General features: G+C 39.8%; 1 protein-coding gene across 10 annotated transcripts in view; it reads right to left on the bottom strand.

The window, feature by feature from the left end:
• TBL1X (transducin beta like 1 X-linked) overlaps window positions 1–20,147 on the bottom strand; it is a 191,788-nt gene that overhangs the window by 120,682 nt on the left and 50,959 nt on the right. For 7 of the 10 annotated variants that reach the window (XM_060233936.1, XM_060233940.1, XM_060233934.1 and 4 more), the window contains one exon: window positions 13,201–13,272. The exons of the other annotated variants lie outside the window; for them this stretch is intronic. The gene's annotated coding sequence lies outside the window, so the exon portion shown is untranslated. The remainder of the gene's footprint in view (window positions 1–13,200; window positions 13,273–20,147) is intronic. 10 annotated transcript variants of the gene reach the window in all.

Genomic DNA, 20,147 nt, shown 5'->3' with positions numbered 1-20,147 from the left:
CACTCCAACACAATACAATACAATATGCTATTTCCTGCAGTGAGTACCAAAGAGGATTTTCCCAGATGAATCTGATTGCCACTCCAGAAAGATCCTCCTTGTCAGTGAAAACCATAACATCTTTATTGTTTTATAAGAATTGCTGGACTTCCCTTAAGTCTTTGATCCAACAAAGTATGTCAAAACATGGTTGCTTCAAGGTCATCATTCAGCGTTCGACATCAAAAGCAAGATGAAAAAGAGTGGAAAAATATGGCGAAATGTCTAAAGTTTGGAACCTGCTTTAAAATTGAAGTCTATAGCATATGAAAATAAACTGTTTCAAAGAATCCTATGTGTTTCTCTCTCATTTCCCTCTTGAGAATTCCAGTGCCTCTTTTTCCAGAAAAAAGCCCTGAGTAAAAGAGATAAACTCCACGCCCTTAGGCCTCTCTCTCTCCATAAGTTGGTTGAAATACAGCAGGTTATTACATTCAGCAACTCTGGTGAGTAAAAATAGCAAATGTCCCAGGAAGATCACAAAAGTGTAGGCATGCAAACTGTTTATTTTGGCTGCTTTGTGAGTGTGTGTGAGTTTAGTAAAACTGCAGCTGCTGTGGAACCATCTGATGAAAAAAGGGGGGGAAATAAAGACTGTATTCAAGGGAACTGCACTGCTATATTTTTACTTATTTGTTTTTAGGGAATGAGAAAGTATCCCGACTCCACTCCCAAAGTCCCCAGATACTTCCTGAGTTGGACCTGGCAATCCTACAGGTAACACAGTAGTATTAATGTCACTGAAAGCACACTTGCCCAGAGCAGCCCATGTGGGTGTGCAGCAGGGGTGGGGAACCTTTTTTCTGCCAAGGGCCATGTGGATATTTATAACATCATTCGCGGGCCATAAAAAATTATCAACTTTAAAAAAAAGTGCTCTGCCGAGGGAGAATGATTCAGGCCAGCAAAATTAATGCAAATAATTGTTTTTTTCTATTTGAAGTCATGTGACGAGAACCTAATCTGGCGCGCGCGCGCACACATGGCCCGCCGCCCTAGGCAAATGCATAGAAAAAGCCCAGCAGCAACTCAGTAGCATATTAGACCACATCCCCTAATATTAGCATATTAGGTCACACACTCATTAGCATATTAGGCCACACCATCTGGGATAATCAAGTGCAAACTGAACGGTGACAGTAACTTTTCTAGGCCCTGCAGTAATTCTGGCCGAGCAGCCAGGCCCCAGGGAGGCTGCTGCACAGTACATCCGGGCCCTGTGATCCCTGCCTGGCCCTGGGGAGACTGCTGCACAGTGCGGCTGGGCTCCACGATCCTCACAGGCCAGCCAGGCTCCAGAGAGGCTGCCATATGGCTTGGTTCAGCCCAGCAATCCCCAAGGGCCACACCAAGTGACCTCAAGGACCATATACGGCCCTCGTGACGGAGGTTCCCCACCCCTGGTGTACATGCTGCCCTCTGCCAGTGATTTGTACTTTGTGGCAATGGAAACCAATCCTGCCATATCACACATAGCACATACAAGTAAACGCATCTGAGACATGTCATGTCCCTCTCCTTCATAAGGAAGAAGCACATGGGTTCTATTCTCCCTTACCAACTGACATACCATGAACTGGTAAAAATGCCTCAAACAAAGAGATCATCACCACTCACCCCCTAAATCAGAACTTTGTTTTTCAAGAAGGTAAGAGGAGGGCAACAACCAACCTGATAAACCTCAAACAAAATCTGGAATTTTACCCATACATACAACATGCATACGCATGATACATTCCTATCCCTTTCAGCAGCTCTTGTGTACCCAGCTATTGTCTTTGTAGCTGGTCAGAAAACTAGAGAAACATGGAAGTTACGTCTAACAACAGCTTTTCTCATTTCCAGCCAAATGAGAGAGATGTTCTACAGACTGAAACCAAAATAGCAACATCTCAAAGACAGATGTGTAGAACCATTACTGCCTTGCATCAAACTGCATTATATTACTATCAATTCTGCAAAACTAATTATGGCAGCATATTACCATCATATCTTTAATTGGGCTCTTGGCAGTATGAATTGTGTGTTCTCTTTTGTTTTGAGAAGAATTAAGACTTGTTTCATTTTTAAAAACTGAAGTAAAAATATTTTTTTCAGAGAAGTACAACCCTTTGGTTTTATTATCTGTGCAGAATGCAGTATGTACACAAACCTAACACTAGATATTTGAGCCAGTCAATTTTTCCATGGTGAGAGCAGTAGAAAGTAAAAGAATCGCAGAAATACAGATCATGAACCAAAGCAAAGTTACCATGACCAAATTACTAGATCATTAACACGGAAATTCTATTTATACACAATTGTTTCATATACAAAGGTGCTCATATGCAAATTTCACAGAATGTAGTCACTGTAACATGCAAATTTGATAGCTTTTCTTTGCTTTGTTTCATAATTTTTTCTTGATGACAGGAAGAAGAAGAGTCTCTACTCAAGAGTCTCAGAGTGGCTCACAATCTCCTTTATCTCCCTCCCCCACAACAGACACCCTGTGAGGTGGGTGGGGCTGACTCTACATATGATTGAGTCACTGGACATATGTTACTGTGCAAAATGCAAAGTATTTTGGTATGTTTTGATTAAAGGAGAAAAATGAAGGAGATAAAATACCAGAGGAATTGTCAGAGCTATCATTTGTGTAATTCACATTAACTGTTTGGGAGAAAATTATGGGATAATTTTTGGCTCAGCAAACTGTGGAGAATGTGGCAAAAATCTAATAGGACAAAACAACAGATGGAAAACTGTCAGGAGGAATAAAAGGTAATGATTGAATTATCTGGCAGCAGATAACTTAGAAGCAAAATAATATATTTTGTTTATAACCAAAGGTCATTGCATAAACAGTGCTATCATTCCAACTCACAAGAGAAAGCATGACAGACCAATACAACAAATAATAAAAACAAGGTTCCTACTTATGGGCAAAAGACCTCCCACTGGCAAACCACTCTTGCTTCCACCACTCAGAAAGGCAATGGGAGAAAAACTAACAACAACAAAAAAAGAATTGCTTTTGGGCTGACTGCATGACATAACTTTTGGGGAAACCCAGGAATGATATCACACCCAAAAGCGATATCACACTAGGAATTGCCAGAAACTCTATAGTACAACCAAAGGCTCCCTTCCATGTTCCCATCCCGCTGGACTTCCATCAGTTGCCAGACTATGACTGCAAACCTAATGAAAACTCTTATATGAATAACCATTGCCAAGACACCTAGAACTAAGAACTTTATAGAGATGACGGGAAAGAACATAATGAGCTATTGGCTTAATTAAATTCTCAATAGAAACACACAAAAAATTGGTTAAAGGAACACCAGGCCTCACCATTTCTGAAAAAAATCCTAGTTTCTGTACAGCTAGTTCAATGAGCAGTAGCTTATGCACTTACATTTTGATGAGATAGCAACCTCTGGTCATAATATGGTGCATGGGGGAGGGGGGCATCACAATATCTTGAGTCCCTGTGAGAAAGGTGGACTATAAATAATTTTAATTTGTTAAAGAAAAAAACTAGAAATAAAGGTATGATTTTGAATTATTTGACTGCATAATAATAAGGTCAAACATAATATTTCCTGAATCCAGTGTTTCATTTCTGATACAGCTATATGAGAAATATCTGGAATGGTATCAGTTGGCCTTTCTGTTCAGCAGCCTGCCAGCAGAAAGGAGAACGCCCCCACCTTGGCCATGGTGCAGATGGGGCATGCTTCCGCCCTCTCAGCTCCTGCCAGGGCTACTGAGAGCTACTATGGACTCCCAGACAAAAGTTCTATCTGATACATACTAAAAATGGAACTGGATGTGTCAGTGGCAGGTCTTCTTTATAGATCTTGCAGATAAAATGGAGACAGAAGGATCTATTGAATTGCAGCATGGAGGGAGGGCTAATAAACCCTTTCTTGTCTGTGCATTTCTACACTTTTTAAGCTGAGTGTCTCCTGATTGGGTGTGGGGAGGAAATACAGGGTGACAAAATTTCCATAAACACTAATTTTGTGACCAACACAATTTTGCATACAGGTCTACCATCAGTATGCTTAGCTGGCCCTCAAAACATCTGAGAACTAGATGGTGCATGGAAACATTGTGCTATAAACTGACTTTTAAGGTGAGTCTGAACACTCAGATGCTAGGTTTGGGGTTGGGTCTAAGTAATTAATGGTCACAGCTTTGAAAGCAATATCAAAAATGAAAAGACAACACAGCATTAGTCTCATAGAATCACAGAGTTAGAAGGAACCACCAGGGTCATCTAATCCAACCCCTTGCACAATGCAGGAAATTCACAAATACTTCCCCCCCCCTCCTAGTTACCCCTGTTCAAAACAAAAACTTAGCACTGATGCAACCCTTCCTGCCCCCCTCTCATAATATATGCTCACAGAATCAGCATTGCTGTCAGATGGCCATCTAGCTTCTCTTTAAAAATCTCCAAAGCAGAGGCTACCACCTCCTGAGGAAGCCTGTTCCAATGAAAACCTGTTCTATCCTGTCAGAAAATTCTTCCTAATGTTTAGCCAAAACTCTTTTGATTTAATTTCAATCAATTGGTTCTGGTCTGTTATTCCATTCCATTATTGCTTTTAAATGTACAGGTGCTGCAGTAATCAGAATTATTTCCAGGGCTCTTGATTTTTATCTTCCTTCATTTGTTACCTGTTGGCTTGAGCTGCACTGCTTCATAAGCAAGCATCAAAACTGCAAGGAAAATATTTCAGGTTGGACAGCCAATAAAATTGTGGAGGGAAGGGGGGCTGATTCCTCTAAAGAAGCCTTTATAGGCCTATGATTATGTGGCTGGAAATGTTGCCATGATTTTATTTATTTTATCAAATTAATATCCTGCTATCCCCTAACAGGCTCAGGACAGCTAACAACAGTTAAAAACCACATAGAATATTAAAAAAAAAACCAGAATATACAGAAAAAACAATTCCATACATTTTCCAACCATGCTGGAGGTCATACATATCTGCTGTACAATGAAACAGAGCTGGCAAGCTCCCACTGGGGCCAGGGGTTCCCCCCGGTTTGAAGGCCCACAACTTGGTTCTTGCAAGACTACCAAATTACTTGTTATATGCCAGCCAAAAAGAAAGAAAGGGGACTTATGTATTACCATGGGCCAGCTGAGAATAAGAATCAATAAATCAAACAAGAAAAATGTGATACTTATAAATTCTGTCACGTGATATAGTCTGATTAAAATCCTCCTCCAATACATGGCAATAGGATCACTGCATACCTTGGACAGACGAAGAAGGAGAAGAGGAAGGAGGAGGAGATTGGATTTATATCCCATCCTTCCCCTCCCCAGAACAGACACCCTATGAGGTAAGCAAAGCTAAGAAAGCTCTGACAGAAACTGCTCTTGAGAGGAACACTCTATGAGAACTTGTGACTAACTCAAGGTCACATCAGCAGGTTCACGTGGAATAGTCGGGAATCAAACCTGGTTGTCTCAGATAAGAGCTGACACACTTAAGTACTACATCAAACTGTCTCTCTGAGGTTAAACTATGTGGTGCTCTGGAATAAAAATGCTTCTTTAATCAGCAGAGGCAGCTGTAGCCACACAAGTCCCACCCCACGGTTTTAAAAAGTAGAACCAATCTAGATAGGTTTTCTGGCAAAGTTCCACATTGTACTGTTTCAGATCCTCTTTAAACAAGCAACACAGCTTTCTGTAGTCAGAAAACCTTATGACCTGCCCTAAGACAGAAAAAGTGGAACTTTAAACAGACACTTTTATTTTTCTCAGCATTTGTGTTTTCTTTGTTTCCTTTGATCTTTGAATTGGATAGAGGGAAGTGAAAAAATGCACCTTATTGTTTCAGCAACATCCTAGAATTACGTAATCATGTTATAAGCAATTTCAATTTCCGTCCCTTCTCAAAAATATATTTGTGCACAGAAAGGGATGGAGCACAAATTTAAATTAAAAACTTCAAAACAACAAAGCATCATTTACATAAAGGAGACTATTTTACTGTGGCCAATTATTATCACACAGAAATAACAGTGTTTTAATCTTACTAACTGTGATCTTCAAAATTCCTTAGCCAAATTTAGAATGGGAGTATGTGTGGGAAGGAGGGAAATGCAACCTGACTTTTTACAAATTAGAAGAATAAGTGAATTTGTGTTCTACATCCCAAACCAGGAAAAAGCACAGAAAATTCTACACTGATTTTTAAATTCTCTGAATAAATAATAATAATAAATAAATAATTAACAAATATGGTTTGTCAGGCATACGTCTGAATGTATATTTCAAACATAACCAAATGAAGTCTTGAAGGAGTACTATTAATGTTTACATCTTTCTGCCAGCACAATCATTCCATGACTATTCAATGCAAGATTTCTAAGAACATTGTTAAGTTGTAAACGTCCCATCCAGATGTATTGCCATGGTAATAAAAAATACAGAAGCAATCATTAAATACCTTTGTTAAGTGATATAATTTTTCACTGTATGACTAGAGAAAGTACAGGATTATAACTTACTTCAGTTATGTACATTAAATTTTTAGCATTACAAATAATTTCCAAGGCTCACTTTATGTTGGCACACTTGCATCTTCAGTAAAAGATAGTGTAGGAACCACTAATAATTGGAACTGTGCCAGAGTACATGCCTTTAAAATGCATTATAGTATAATTTATTCAGCAGTGTCACAATGAAGCAAGTATACTGCTACTTACCATACCAGCTAAAATAGAGTGAAATTCACAATACTGCACCATGTTATTAAATGGGCATAATTCAATGTTGTGCATGGAACAGCTTCACTCACCATACTGTGCACTTATTTTTGTTGCATCTGCTGCTAGGCCTCACCCAGAAAAGAGATCAGACAGATCAATGAATTTACAAACTGGAAACTAACAGCATGTTTTAAAACTCTAGTATTACTGACTTTATTCAAGAGCCCACATCTTGCATTCAGTGTGCTGAACCTCAAAGCCTCCTCTTGCGTGTGGTTGTCAATTCAGCAGGTATGGACACCAGCACCTCCTCCTTCATCACTCCTTTAAGCTGCAAGGCAGCAGAAAGACTGCTAGTGAAACACCAATTCAAGCATGCACCCAACCATCATGTTGAGAGATAGGGTTGCTTCTTTGAACCTAGACCTCAGCAGCCTCACGTAGACTGTTTTGAAGGAGATTTATCAATCCCACTTCACCCCTGTTTCATAATGATATCCACCCTGCTGGAGGTCATACATATCTGCTGTACAATGAAATAGAGCTGCCAAGCTCACACTGGGGCCAGGGATTCCCCCAGTTTGAAGGCCCACAACCCACTGGCACATAGTGGGTTGCCAGTGGGACCTCACCCCCCAAAAGCTCCATCATCACACGACATGCCTGGTATGATGACATTACCCAGAAGTGATGGTATCATAGAGTTTTTACCCTAAATGCTAGCTACCCTAAGTGTCCCCGGTATGACATGCCCAGTGTGATGATGTCACTTCTGGGTGATGTCATTGTGCCCCGTGTGCAAGATTAATCCCCCATCGGAACCAAGGGAAGAGTATAATGAAAGGGAACAGATTTTGAGTCTGGTGGCACCTTTAAGACCAACAAAAGTTTATTCAAGGTATGAACGTTCATGTATTCTTCAGAAGCTCATACCTTCTTCACACACAAAAGCTCGTACCCTGAATAAACTTTCGTTGGTCTTAAAGATGCCACTGGATTCAAAATCTGTTCAACTGCTTCAGACAAACACGGCTGCCCATCTAGATCTATCTTAATGAAAGGGAACGTTAAGGACAGCTGATCATAAACTAAAAGGAAAGGAAAGGAAACAACAGAGGAAGAGGAATTAGTACTGTCAGCTTCCATGTGGGGCCTGAAGATCTCCTAGCAGAAATTAGCTCCCCTGGAGACAATGGTTGCTTGGGAGGGTGGACTCTATGGTGTTGTATCATGCTGAGGCCCCTCCCCAAGCCTCAGCCTCTTTAGGCTCCACTCCCAAAATCTCCAAGATGTTTCACAACCCAGAGCTGGCAACCCTAGGATGAATTGGTCTTCTCAAGCCTTTTCAAGTAGGGGTAAGAGGCACTCTCCTTAACAGAAAGGAAGACCAAGTCCCCCCCCCCCACACACACACACATATGTGCCATCCAAAAAAAAAGGGGCCATCTTAAATTTTCATAAAACTTACAGTTATGTACTGTAATAAAAATGCCAATCCATTGTGTATAACATTTTTAAAGGAAGATCATCTTGAATTCAGGCTAGCCTTCCTTTTGGGTAAAAATGTTAGGCTTGTGACATAAGAGAGCGTGGCTTCTTGCTATTCCCTCACACTCCTTCCTAGGGCTGCCAATCCCCAAGTGGGAGCAGGGGATCCCCTGGTTTGGAGCCCCTCCCCCCACTCCAGAGTCATGAGAAAGAGGGTAGGGGAGAGGGAAATGTCTGGTGAACACCTGATTATTCCCTATGGAGACTGATTTCCATAGGGTATAATGGAGAATTGATTCACAGGTATCTGGAGCTCTGGGGGAAACTGTTTTTTGAGATAGAGGCACCAAATTTTCAGCATAGCATTTAGCTCCTCTCCCAAAAATACCCTCCAAGTTTCAAAACGATTGGATCCGCGGGTCCAATTCTATGAGCCCCAAAAGAAGGTGCCCCTACCTTTCATTATTTCCAGTGTAGGGGAGGCATTTAAAAGGTGTGCAATGCCTTTAAGTGTGATGGCCAGCACTCCCTTTGTAATTCAATTATGCTTGTCACACCCTTGCTCCTGGCTCCACCCCCAAAGACTCCTGGCTCCAACCCCAAAGTCCCCAGATAGTTCTTGAATTGGACTTGGTAACCCTACTCCTTCCATTTTCCCTTGCGTGTCTCCAATGCAACTGAAAGGTTTCTGAATTTGTAAATTTTTGTTCAAGCATGCAGGCATCTGGGCAAATTAAAATTTTGTTCCCCGCAAACCAGGATTCCAAACCACAATTCAACCCTAATCTGAAACTGAAACATATGAACATACACGAAGCTACCTTAATTGGACTAGCAGTACATCAAACTCAGAATTGTCTACTGAGGCTCTCCCCAGCCTCAGACAGAGGTCTTTCACATAACTTACGGACTTGTCTTTTTAAACAGGAGATGCCATTCACTGAAATTGGGACCTTCTGCATACAAAGCAGAGGTTCTCCCACTGTGTCAAAGAACCTTCCCAAGAATTAAAAGATGCGGATTGTGCTAGGAGAGCATTAGAAATACCAAAAATTATGGCTGACCAAAACTGTCAGGTTCCACAACCTGCAACCATCAGGAATGCAATAGTCTTACCTATTTCTATTTCAATAAATAACGAATATATAGAATGACATATTTAGTCTTAGAGAAAAGGGAGGAGGAAGATTCAGTAAACAGGACAGGATCATCGAATCATGCATGTGTCTCCTACAGTAGGTACTTTCATACTCAGACCCTTCAAAGACAAACACAATCCTGACCTCAGCAAACCACAAGAATAGGATAGGCATGGTTACTGCAGAACTGGTTGCTCCAGATGATTGAAATCAGTGAGTCAACGCACATGTTACACCTGAGAATTCAAGCCTTGTAGTCTTTGTTGAGCATAGGTAGAAGGGCTGGAGGATGGTATGTACAGTTGTAAAGTATTTTGTCAGCTGTGTGGGATTATGGTGGTTATCACAATGGGTTTATATTTATCTTTTTTAAAAACCTTGCTTCCACTTTCTTTCAAGAAATGGGTTTCTTCAACAGTACATTTTACAGTTCTCAAACAGTTACATTAATCTATCAGGTAAATTTTAAAAATTGTTCAGACGCTTAGCTGTGTTCCTCATATATCTTAAAAGCATCCAGCTCCCTGCCTAACTATGACACAGCTACATTCTTTCCTTAACTCTCCCCGCACACACACACATAAAAATCACAAATGAAAAAGAGCATATCATGGATTTGGAATACAAACGCGCTTTCCCTCCCCTTAATTAACTTGGTTCATTTGTTGGGATCCGTTTAGCCAATCTAATTATTTTGATTCCAATTTCCAGCCTTATCAAGAGCGCAGTGGTGCAAGAAATAAAAATGCCTGTCTTCGCCATATGTGGTGATCTAAAAGCTAACTGCTTCTCATTTGCTGAGCCATCACTGCATGGGCCCAGGGGCCCTGTCAGAATACAATTTACGCTTAGTCTTCTGGAGCTAGCTCCAGAGGGTTTTCCCCATGTACCAAGGCTGAGCATTTCATATGTCATTTCAGATAAGCTGCTGGTTGTTGCATCATCTGTCACACCACAGCAAGGAGCAGTTGCTAGAGGAGAAGGGGATTTAAATGCCTCGGTTTTTTTATTTAAAAAGAGAAAAGGTATCAGACTGCTTTATTCAGCACACTTTGGAAATGTCTCAAGCTCTGGAAGGGCATTACCACAAAAAGAGAAATTGGGCAGAGGTTAATTTCACACAGGAAAAGTCCATTGCAAGTTTAGCCTGCCAGCTGCCACTTAGCCCCCATATTTAGTGGTCTTATACATCACAAATTAAGCTAAAAACCTTTTGTTTCATGCACTGTCACCGATACATTGTGTACAAAAGTACCCATGGCCCACAGGATAGTCAGGGATCAAAGTGACTAAATTTTGGCTAATGATTTCACCTAATTTAATCTTTCTTCATCAAAATGAAGCCAGAGAAGTGGGTCATATTCTCCCTTCCACTGAAGACTTCTGTGCTTCCTGAGATCAGTACATCTCCAGGAACAGTGTAATGAAGCAGTCTGCAGTAGAAAGAGGGGAAATCGCTAAAATTTGTCCTTCCATTTTCCTGCAAGCAGAAGTGATTTCTGCAGGTGAAAGTGGAGAATTGAATGTAATTAAAAAAAATCAGAAGATAAAAGTAATAATGATAATAATATAGTAGTAGTAGTTATTACTTTTATTACACTAAGTTCTACAATGACTGTAAACAGAACAATTGTATTTTAGAGCAAATGTTGTAGGCTTTTTTATTATAAATATTACATGTCTGGCAAGCTGTCTGGCCTCCCTTACGATGATGAATACAGCAACAAACAATTTGCTGTATCTTTAGAGAAATGGTCAATTCAATTACATTACGCCAGAAGCTCTTCTATCCCTCTTTGCCAAATGTCTTTGCTGTATCCTGCTACAGACAGCCCATTTGTATTCCGGCACAGTAGGACACTTGTTTTATTGACGCATACAGCTCTACTTAGGTACTATCAACAGAACACTATTTCAGTTTTCTCACTCCAAGTTCTTCTTTACCTGCCTACTTTCCCTCTCTTCCACTGGTAATTAGGATTTTTGGTATTACTGTCTCTAACGAGTATGTGTTACTAATTATGTTCCTGAAACACAGCAGCTATCAGCTGTGACAATAAAATACATTAGTGTCCAATTACAGGTTTTTTGGGCAGCAGCGGTTTTCATTTTAGAGGATTTAACCATTGCACTTAAAGTGAAGCCTCAGATTCTCCCCTTGAGTGCATGCCATTAATTGCTTCTGTTTTGCCAGCTATTGCTAGAGCTGGTTTTGTTCAAAAGGATCAGTAAAGATGCTTTCTAAATATCAAGGAGCAAAAAAAACACTGACAGAAACAATGGACCAAGAGCCCTGTCACTAATCAGCTTCTTTTAAATCCACCTGAAACAGATATACTTCTCTTTTTCTTCTATTTTACCTTTCCCCTTTCTCCAACATTTAGTCAAGGAATACCACTTCAGCAACTCATTAACCACAGTCTCTTTTTAATTTACTTGGTCAGTGAGAAAACAGCACCTGCTCTCTACTACAAAGCTTGGCTCTGTGCAAAAAGGATAACAAACATTGTGTGTCAACAGCATTTGACTGGAGCCAAGCAAGACCCAGAGAAATATAAACCTTATCAATTTATCACAGCCATGGCATCATCATAAAGGGAATTGTCTAGTCTCCAGAAATCACTTAAGACATCCAACTTCTAAACGAGCTTGTAAAACTATATATTGTTCTTTGAAAAACATCTACTTCCCAAGCCTTCACTAGTGGTCGTAATCAATTATCGCATTTATGACCTTGTAAAACAGTGGTGTCTATATATTTACACATCAAGGCCCAGCATGGTACTGGCTTCCCCTCCCCCCCCCAAAAAAGATGCAACTAATTACGCCGTCATTCTAATAAATTGTTAACCTGAGTTGCAAGTTTTCACTGATTTAATTGAAAGAATAATCAGCTACAGGATTAACTAATTAATTGAGAGGTTCAAATGTAATGCCTTCCTTCTCACAACTAACCAAACTGGAAACTAGTAAACCAAGCTTTTGCCAAACAGAATTAAAACTTTTCAGTCTTATACTCAATTACTTGGGAAAAACTACCATCAATTCTGCAAGATTTACTCCCAGGATTAGACTGCTCAAGTAATAAATGTCATGTTTAACCTAACAAGCCAGGAACTGGTCATTTGTTTTGAATTCAAGAGATAATAGACACCACTCTTTAAATTGCACAGTAGCATAATACAAGGTAGGATTTTTAACAGTGTGCTGCTATGCAGACTTACTCTAGTCTAAACATATTAATTTCAGCCGGCATATATACTGGCTTAATTTTGCATAGGATTCCATTGTTAGTTTTACAGGAATTGTATTATGTTGTTTTAGGGTAATCCCAGCAACAGGAATGACATACTTAGTTCTACAAGGAATTTATTCTTCTACCTAAATTTTACAATCCCATGCTTTCATACAAAGATTTTAATTTTGGACCAAATGGGCCCAAGTAATATTGGGTCACATGAATAACACTAGCATCCTTCAATCGTGGATCTATCTTGATTGTAATTAATACCACACACGCCTACAATGTTAATACAGACAACAAAGTGAGACGTATACACTGTTGTCTACTCCAGGAACATGAAGGACTGTGATTTCTTATTTCACTGATAAATCAGCAGCAAATGCTTAAGAACCCAGTTTGATGAAGATACCCCATCTTTTTCTTATTTAATAAAAACTGAATTCCGTTCTCTAGGCTACAAGAGTCAATCCAACCAGAGACACACCATTTTAATTGACATTGATTTCAGTTTATCATGCCTAGTTTAGTTATGTAAAAGGAATGTAATTTCAACAATGTACTTACTCTGGAAAGGAATGCTGCCAAATTTCCAGATTCCTCCAGTTTCTTCAGGTCAGGTTTCTAATTTTAGATATCCTAGCACAAGAAATAAGAAGGAAAAACAGTTTTTGAAATATATACCTATAAAGAGAGAGAAAGACAAAGAATTGGAATGGTGAACTAAATTATATTATTCCACAATGTCAGCTAGTATAGTAAAAATATAGTTCTTTTCTCCAACATTACCCCATAATTCAATTATTTGGACTATAGTAGGCTGTAATTATCAACCAAATGGGAAGCCTGTCAAGACTGGGCATAATGTGTGAAAGAGCACTGATTAAAATGGAATTCTCTGCACTGCAGTCTCCATAGTATTATAGAGCCTACAGCTGCATATATTTCATTTTCCACATATCTGATCCTCTCACATATACAATCAACATGTTTTACAAAGTACACACTTGACACAGTATCTGATCTCTAACGCATACTAAATGATGCTGGGTTGGATCATATAAAGCACAATAGGATTGCCTAGGTTGGAAAATACCTGGAAACATTAGGAGGGTGGCCTGAGGAGGGTGGGGCATAGGAAGGGGAGGGACTTTAGTATGATATAATGCCACAGAGACCACCTTCAAAAGGAGCAATTTTCTCCAGGTGAACTGATCTGTGTTGCCTGGAGATCAGTTGTAATTCTGGGAGATCTCTACCTATCACCTAGTGGTTGGCAACCCTAAAGCACAACTACTAGTGGAATCTGTTTTTTTCACCATAGTCCTTACCGAAGAGCCCATTTTATTTGTGAAAAGTTGATGGAGTGAAGTACAGGGTTCCAACAATGCAGGCAACTTCAGTAAGGAAGCAGAGCAAGGTGAAATCAACCATCTTAGTGCTTTTACTTGTAGTCATTTCACAAGAACTTCTGCTAGTTTGGTGTAGTGGTTAAGTGTGCGGACTCTTATCTGGGAGAACCAGGTTTGATTCCCCACTCCTCCACTTGCACCTGCTAGCATGGCCTTGGGTCAGCCATAACTCTGGCAGAGGTTGTCCTTGAAAGGGCAGCTGCTGTGAGAGCCCTCTCCAACCCCACCCACCTCACAGGGTGTCTGTTGTGGGGGAGGAAGGTAAAGGAGATTGTGAGCCGCTCTGAGACTCTTTGGAGTGGAGGGCGGGATATAAATCCAATATCTTCTTCTTCTTCTGCTAGTGAAAGATGCAAAGAGGAGATTTGGCCCATCTTCCCCACATCCTTCACAACAACTTTACAGATTTTTCATCTATATATAGACTGATATCTGGACTCAGTTTTTCACAGGTCAAAAGGGATTGCAGAGTGAAGGGAGAATGCAGAGGGAACCATCCATCGCCTTCCCAAATGCCTGCAACTCACACACACTCACACTTTGTAGGATCCATTATGCTCTTTATTCACAGTTAGGGTTGCTAGGTCCTGCCTGGCCACTTGTAGGGGATGGGGTGCCAGCATCAGCTGGGCAAGCACATGGCAATTCGGGGATGGAGCCTGGAGAATACACGGCCCTCAGTGAAATACAGGGCCATAGGGCCCATCTCCACAGCATCCATTTTCTCCAAGGGAACTGATCTCTGTAGTCTAGAGATTAGCAATAATTTTGGGGGATCCCCAGGTCCCACCTGGAGGCTGAAATCCCTACCCACAGATGTGGAAGTGCATTCATTTCTACATTAACTTCACACTAGCTGTCAATAGCTTTGGCAACCTTTTCCACTCTTTTTTATACCAATGAATAGTACTGCTTAATTCGGCAAATACATAAGACTAAATTTAGTACACCCTGAAAGTAAAGTATGGATTATACAAATCTATATGTCAATTTAGGGCAACAGTGTGATCTCTCACAATACAACTACAACCTGATACAATTTCGGTTAAAGGATACAGAAACAAAATTAATGTTAGTAACAACTGACTGGACACAAGAACATCTAAGTTCTAGAACTCTGGCCTTTCATTATCCTGATTTTTTTTCTTTTCTAATCACAACAAATAGCTTTTATACAGGCTCTACCATGTGTTTGAATGGATTCAATTTCATTTTGGAATGGAGACTGGTTTAGTAGTCCTGTTAAAACATCACTATGAGCAGCTGTTTTTTCCTGACAAAAACGGGTAACCACTGGGGGGGGGTGTGGTTCTGACAAACCCCAAAGCAATTATTTATACTAGAACAAAAGTTTTTCACACCAGTGTCTCTATAACTAGTACAAAATTGTATATTTAGTATGACGTATAATTACTGCAACAAAAGTAAGAAAACATACACATTAATTTCCACAAACCAAACCCCCCCCCCCCCACAATAAACTGCACTAAAACTGAACACATCATTGTAAGAATTATTTTTAAACATTTCAGGAATGTCCATTTCCCAACTGATTAAATAACACAACCAGTTGTTATTGCAGGTTGATCCAGGGCTCAAAGTAAAGGACGCAATTTCTAGATGCCATTTTGGTCCAGGGCACTACTTCAATACTAATAGGGAAAAAATGTTTAGAATCTTTCCCTTTAACAGTAACAGCTTTTCCTTATAAAATGATATCTCAAAAAGTTCACAGCATCAGACATAATTAAATTAGGTTTCTGCTCTAATAGAGACAATGCTTGCAAATTGGGGCTGGTTTTCCAGACAAACTACTAAAGTGTCTCCTTGGGGCCAATCAATGACATGCCATATAGTCTCTCCTCTCTCTCTCTCTCTCTGCCAAAAAAGACAGGCAATCCCTTCCTGGACCTAGACCCCCTCCCAACAGATTGGGCCCAGCAAAATCCCTACAGCAACACTCCAGGGGCTTGGCTTAGATGTGACCAACAGTTTAAGCATTGGGTATATCTTGTTTGGACCATCAAAATAACTTGAACCTTCCCTGTTTCCAATCTATTAAAAAGACCTACATTTATAGACGTGTCAATAATCCAATATCCAAAAGCATCATTATAGGCCAAAAAGGGCATGACATGTTGTCTGGAACACAAAGTAATATAGACTAGCCACTGAACTTAAATATGAGTTGCACTCAATTAAACCAACACATTTTATTTATTCATTTATTTCTGTACATTTACATCCCACTCCTCCTGAAACAACTTGAAGTGATTTCCAACACTATTAAAATCACAACAATAAATATAATAAAATAATTACAATCAATAAAATCGTACCATACTATAAAACAAGCATCGTATTCAGCAAACTAAAAACTCTTTCATATACTGTGTTCATGCCTTGCTTGTGGCTTTCCAGGAGACATCGAATTTTTCCTGAAGGAAACAAAGCACTCAACTAGATGGACCTTCAGTATGATTCACCAAGGCTCTTTTTACTGTCCTTATATTTTGGTCTTTCAAAAAATGCTACTGAAGAGGTATTTCCTTGAGAATTACACATTTAAGATAAGAACTTTTATCCAGACTAGGGGTGTGCATTTTTTTTTTTTTTGTATTTTTGGGGTTTGCGTATATTGAACCTGAAAAATATCTGTATTTTCTGATATTTTCAGAAATCCTGTTTTGTTTTTTGCTGCATTATGCCCTATGGGGATCATTAGCATCTGGATATATGAGGCTAGTGAGAGTTGTTTTTTGAAGCTGAACCACCAAATCTGCAGCATAGTCACCGGTGCCTCTCCCCCCAAAACAAAACAAAACAAAATGTTCACCTAGCAGACATTTAAAGGGACTGCAGTTCCTTTAAACACCCTTTAACTTGTTTTATGAACTTAATGAAATGTATTTCTCGTTTTATCGCTTTTCTTTTAATATTATTACATCATTATACACAATACACAGTGTGAGCTATTCTGTAAATTTATTTTTGAAAATTAATTTAAAATTTTTTAAAAACCACCTTTAATTTCAACTATCTGGAAGACCCCAAAAAAAATCCCAAATATTTTCAGGGCTTGGTCATTTCTGTTAGCAAAAAATGGGCAACTTTATATCTGGCTAAAAGAATATCCAGAAAATATCTGTAAGGAATTTTTCAGATTTTTTTCCAACTCAGATTAGTAGACTACATACCCGTAATCCAGACAATCCCTTTTCAGGATCAAGTGCATGTATTATTTTCCTTTAGTGTCACTCTATAGTGGTGACATCAGGCTCCTGTGGTTTGTGGTTAAATTCAGGTAAGCCATGAAAGAATGTGGACAGTTGTGAACTGTACAGCATCCATAAAAAATATCAAAATAAAACAGTCAAAACCTTCAGGCACTTTAAGACCAAGTGTTTTTTCCAGTTCTGGCTAGGGATCTTACTACATATCCTGTCACTACAGCTTCCAAGATCTAAGGTCATTAATTTCCCAAGGAAAGCTTCCTGCTACAAGACAGTTTTGTTATAATATGCATATGCACAAATTCTTATGCAATCAACACACACATGTGTATGCTAGCTTTATTTTCAAACATATAAAGTTTACTCAGAAAACCAAAATCCATAGCATCTTTCTAGGAAAGAGAAACTATCAGTGCTTTCTTTGTCCCACTTATAATTGAAAGAGGCACAGCATTTATTTGAATGAAGGACTTATCTACCGCATTACAGCAAAATAGCCATTATGTAATGTTTTTGCACACCTGTAAGTTCAAATACCTCAAAAAGGGAAAAAAAATTATTAACTCAGAGAAGTTCAGCAACATCAGAACTATACTCTCATTCTTGACAAAGTGAGCTTTGACTCATGAAAGTTTATACCCTGGAAAATTTCCCTGGCCTTTTAAGTTGCTACTGGATTCAATTTTGGTTCTACTACAGCTACCCAAATGACAGTACCCAAATTCTTGAACTCAGATGAAACTGAAGTTTGAAATGCTATACCCAGAATGTTCCAATCTATTGACCAGCCACAAATAAAAGGCCTGTCCAATCAAGATTTCATACTGCTGTCCAAATTTCAAGGATTAAAGTTGCATTTACTAATTCCACAATGCATCTGAAGAGGCCCAGTTATACACAGGCCACATTTGCACACTAGATTATATCCTGCCTCCAATCCCAGTTGGAGTCCTATCTCCAATCCCAGTCTTTGAGTTCTTGCTATGTGAGTTACACTTCCTCAGGTGTGGTTTAAGATATTTGGTTATCCCAAGCAATGAAAGCTTGTCATAATTTCCCATGTCTCTAGTGGCTGGGAATAAACCAATCCCCTTCAGCACTGACAATGACTCAAGGATTTATCTCATATTCAGCCTGTAACATTGCAGGTAACGATAGAGACAGCATAGCAGAGGTAATTACAGGTATGAAACCTCGGGACCTTGAAAGAACCCTGAAGTCACCCCAAGCCTCCACTTAGCAATTCACCCCTTCCTTTAGCTTTCTAAGGGTGCCAATTACAAACTGGGTAATCACTAATTGCCACTTATGACTCCTTGGAGTATCTCCTGCTAGAGAGAGTTATACATCTAACATTCTGTACTTGTGTGGCTGTTCAGAGGCCCTGTCTACTTACTGCTCCTTCACAATTTCAACCTACTGTGCTCCAGACATGGAAGTTCTTCTGCTGCCCCTCCCTGTTACCATATTTTAGATAGTTAGAACAAATAGGCATGACAACATGACAGAGATCAAACACAGAAAGGTCAAAAAATGACAAAGTTTAATACATGAATAAAAGAATGCCTGTATTCTTTTCAAGTTTTCAAACTTAACAAAGAAATAAGAAAAAGGTGAAAGCATCCCATCCTCTCTCTTTTTTCTAGGTGCTTCCTTAGAACAGGCAAGCTTTATCTGAAGTTACAGTAAGATAGAGTTCATCATTATTTTTTATCTCCAGGCTGGAACTTCTCTCCATTGTCCCCTGCCACATGGTCAAGATGAGGCGAAAGCTAGGTAAAAGCTTACGTCCATCATGGTTTGTAGATGCCCATCTGAGGTTCTGCTCAAAATACCCTGCAAGTTTATCATCCACGGGGGAGAAAGGATTCCATTTGGCTGTTAGCCGATGGCCCCTTTTTGGTATATCCTGGGAGAAGGGTGTAAATTAGCAGTAATTATCCTGCTTTTGTCAATGTCATCTGTATCGCTAAGAGCTGGTATATAATATGCTTGGAGCTTGATGGCTCCACTCCCCTCTTTCTGCCAGTTATGATTGTGTTGTTGGGCTCCTGAACCTGGACAGCACATAGCCCAATGAATGCAATATTGGAGAAAATGCCTGAGTGAAGGGCATTTCTCCACATCAGCCATATGCTACACCCTGTACTACCAGCAGCTGGGTCTGAGCTGTCCCTACACAATCACACACTGGCGATACCAAGCTACAGCTTGGGCAGAGAACCAACTAGGGTTGCCAGGCCCATCTCAGCAAATATCTGGGGACTTTGGGAGTAGAGCCAGAAGAAAGGTTGTGACAAGCACAACTGACCTCTGAAGGGAGTTCTGGCCATCACATTTAAAGGGACCACACTCTTTTTAAATGCCTTCCCTTCATCGTAAAAATTCAAGATGAGGATACTTTGGGGGGGGGGGGGCTCATAGAATTGGACTCCCGGTCCAAACTTTTTGAAACTTGGAGATTTTTTTGAGGAGAGGCACCAGATGCTATGTTGAACCCAAGCCCCTCACTTTCTGATAACCCTGAAGTTAAGGGAAGGCCTCCAAACCAGAGGGGTTGGCAACCCCTAGAACCAACCCTTCAGCTTCTACTGCTGCCTCTGATTTGTGCTTTGTTTCTCAAAGTTGTGACAAACTGTCTCTTTAGCCTATGTAGAATATCCATTTAATGCAAAGGGTGTGTTACTCTTCTCTTCAGGGAGATTTTGCCTATACAAACAGCACATGGCTTCAGAAACTAATAACTACAGATAATGAGGATGTATTCTATATCAGCCATTGCACATTTGCAAACAAAGGAGAATAGTAGCCATAAGCAGGTTAAATAATAGGCCTAGGTTGAAAGTTCTCCAAAAAACATTTTGGTGTG

Source organism: Heteronotia binoei, chromosome 3 (genome assembly GCF_032191835.1).
Source record: "Heteronotia binoei isolate CCM8104 ecotype False Entrance Well chromosome 3, APGP_CSIRO_Hbin_v1, whole genome shotgun sequence".
In the NCBI taxonomy this organism is placed as follows: Eukaryota; Metazoa; Chordata; class Lepidosauria; order Squamata; family Gekkonidae; genus Heteronotia; species Heteronotia binoei.
Note: the sequence above shows the minus strand (reverse complement) of the source record. Positions and strands in the feature narration are given on the sequence as shown.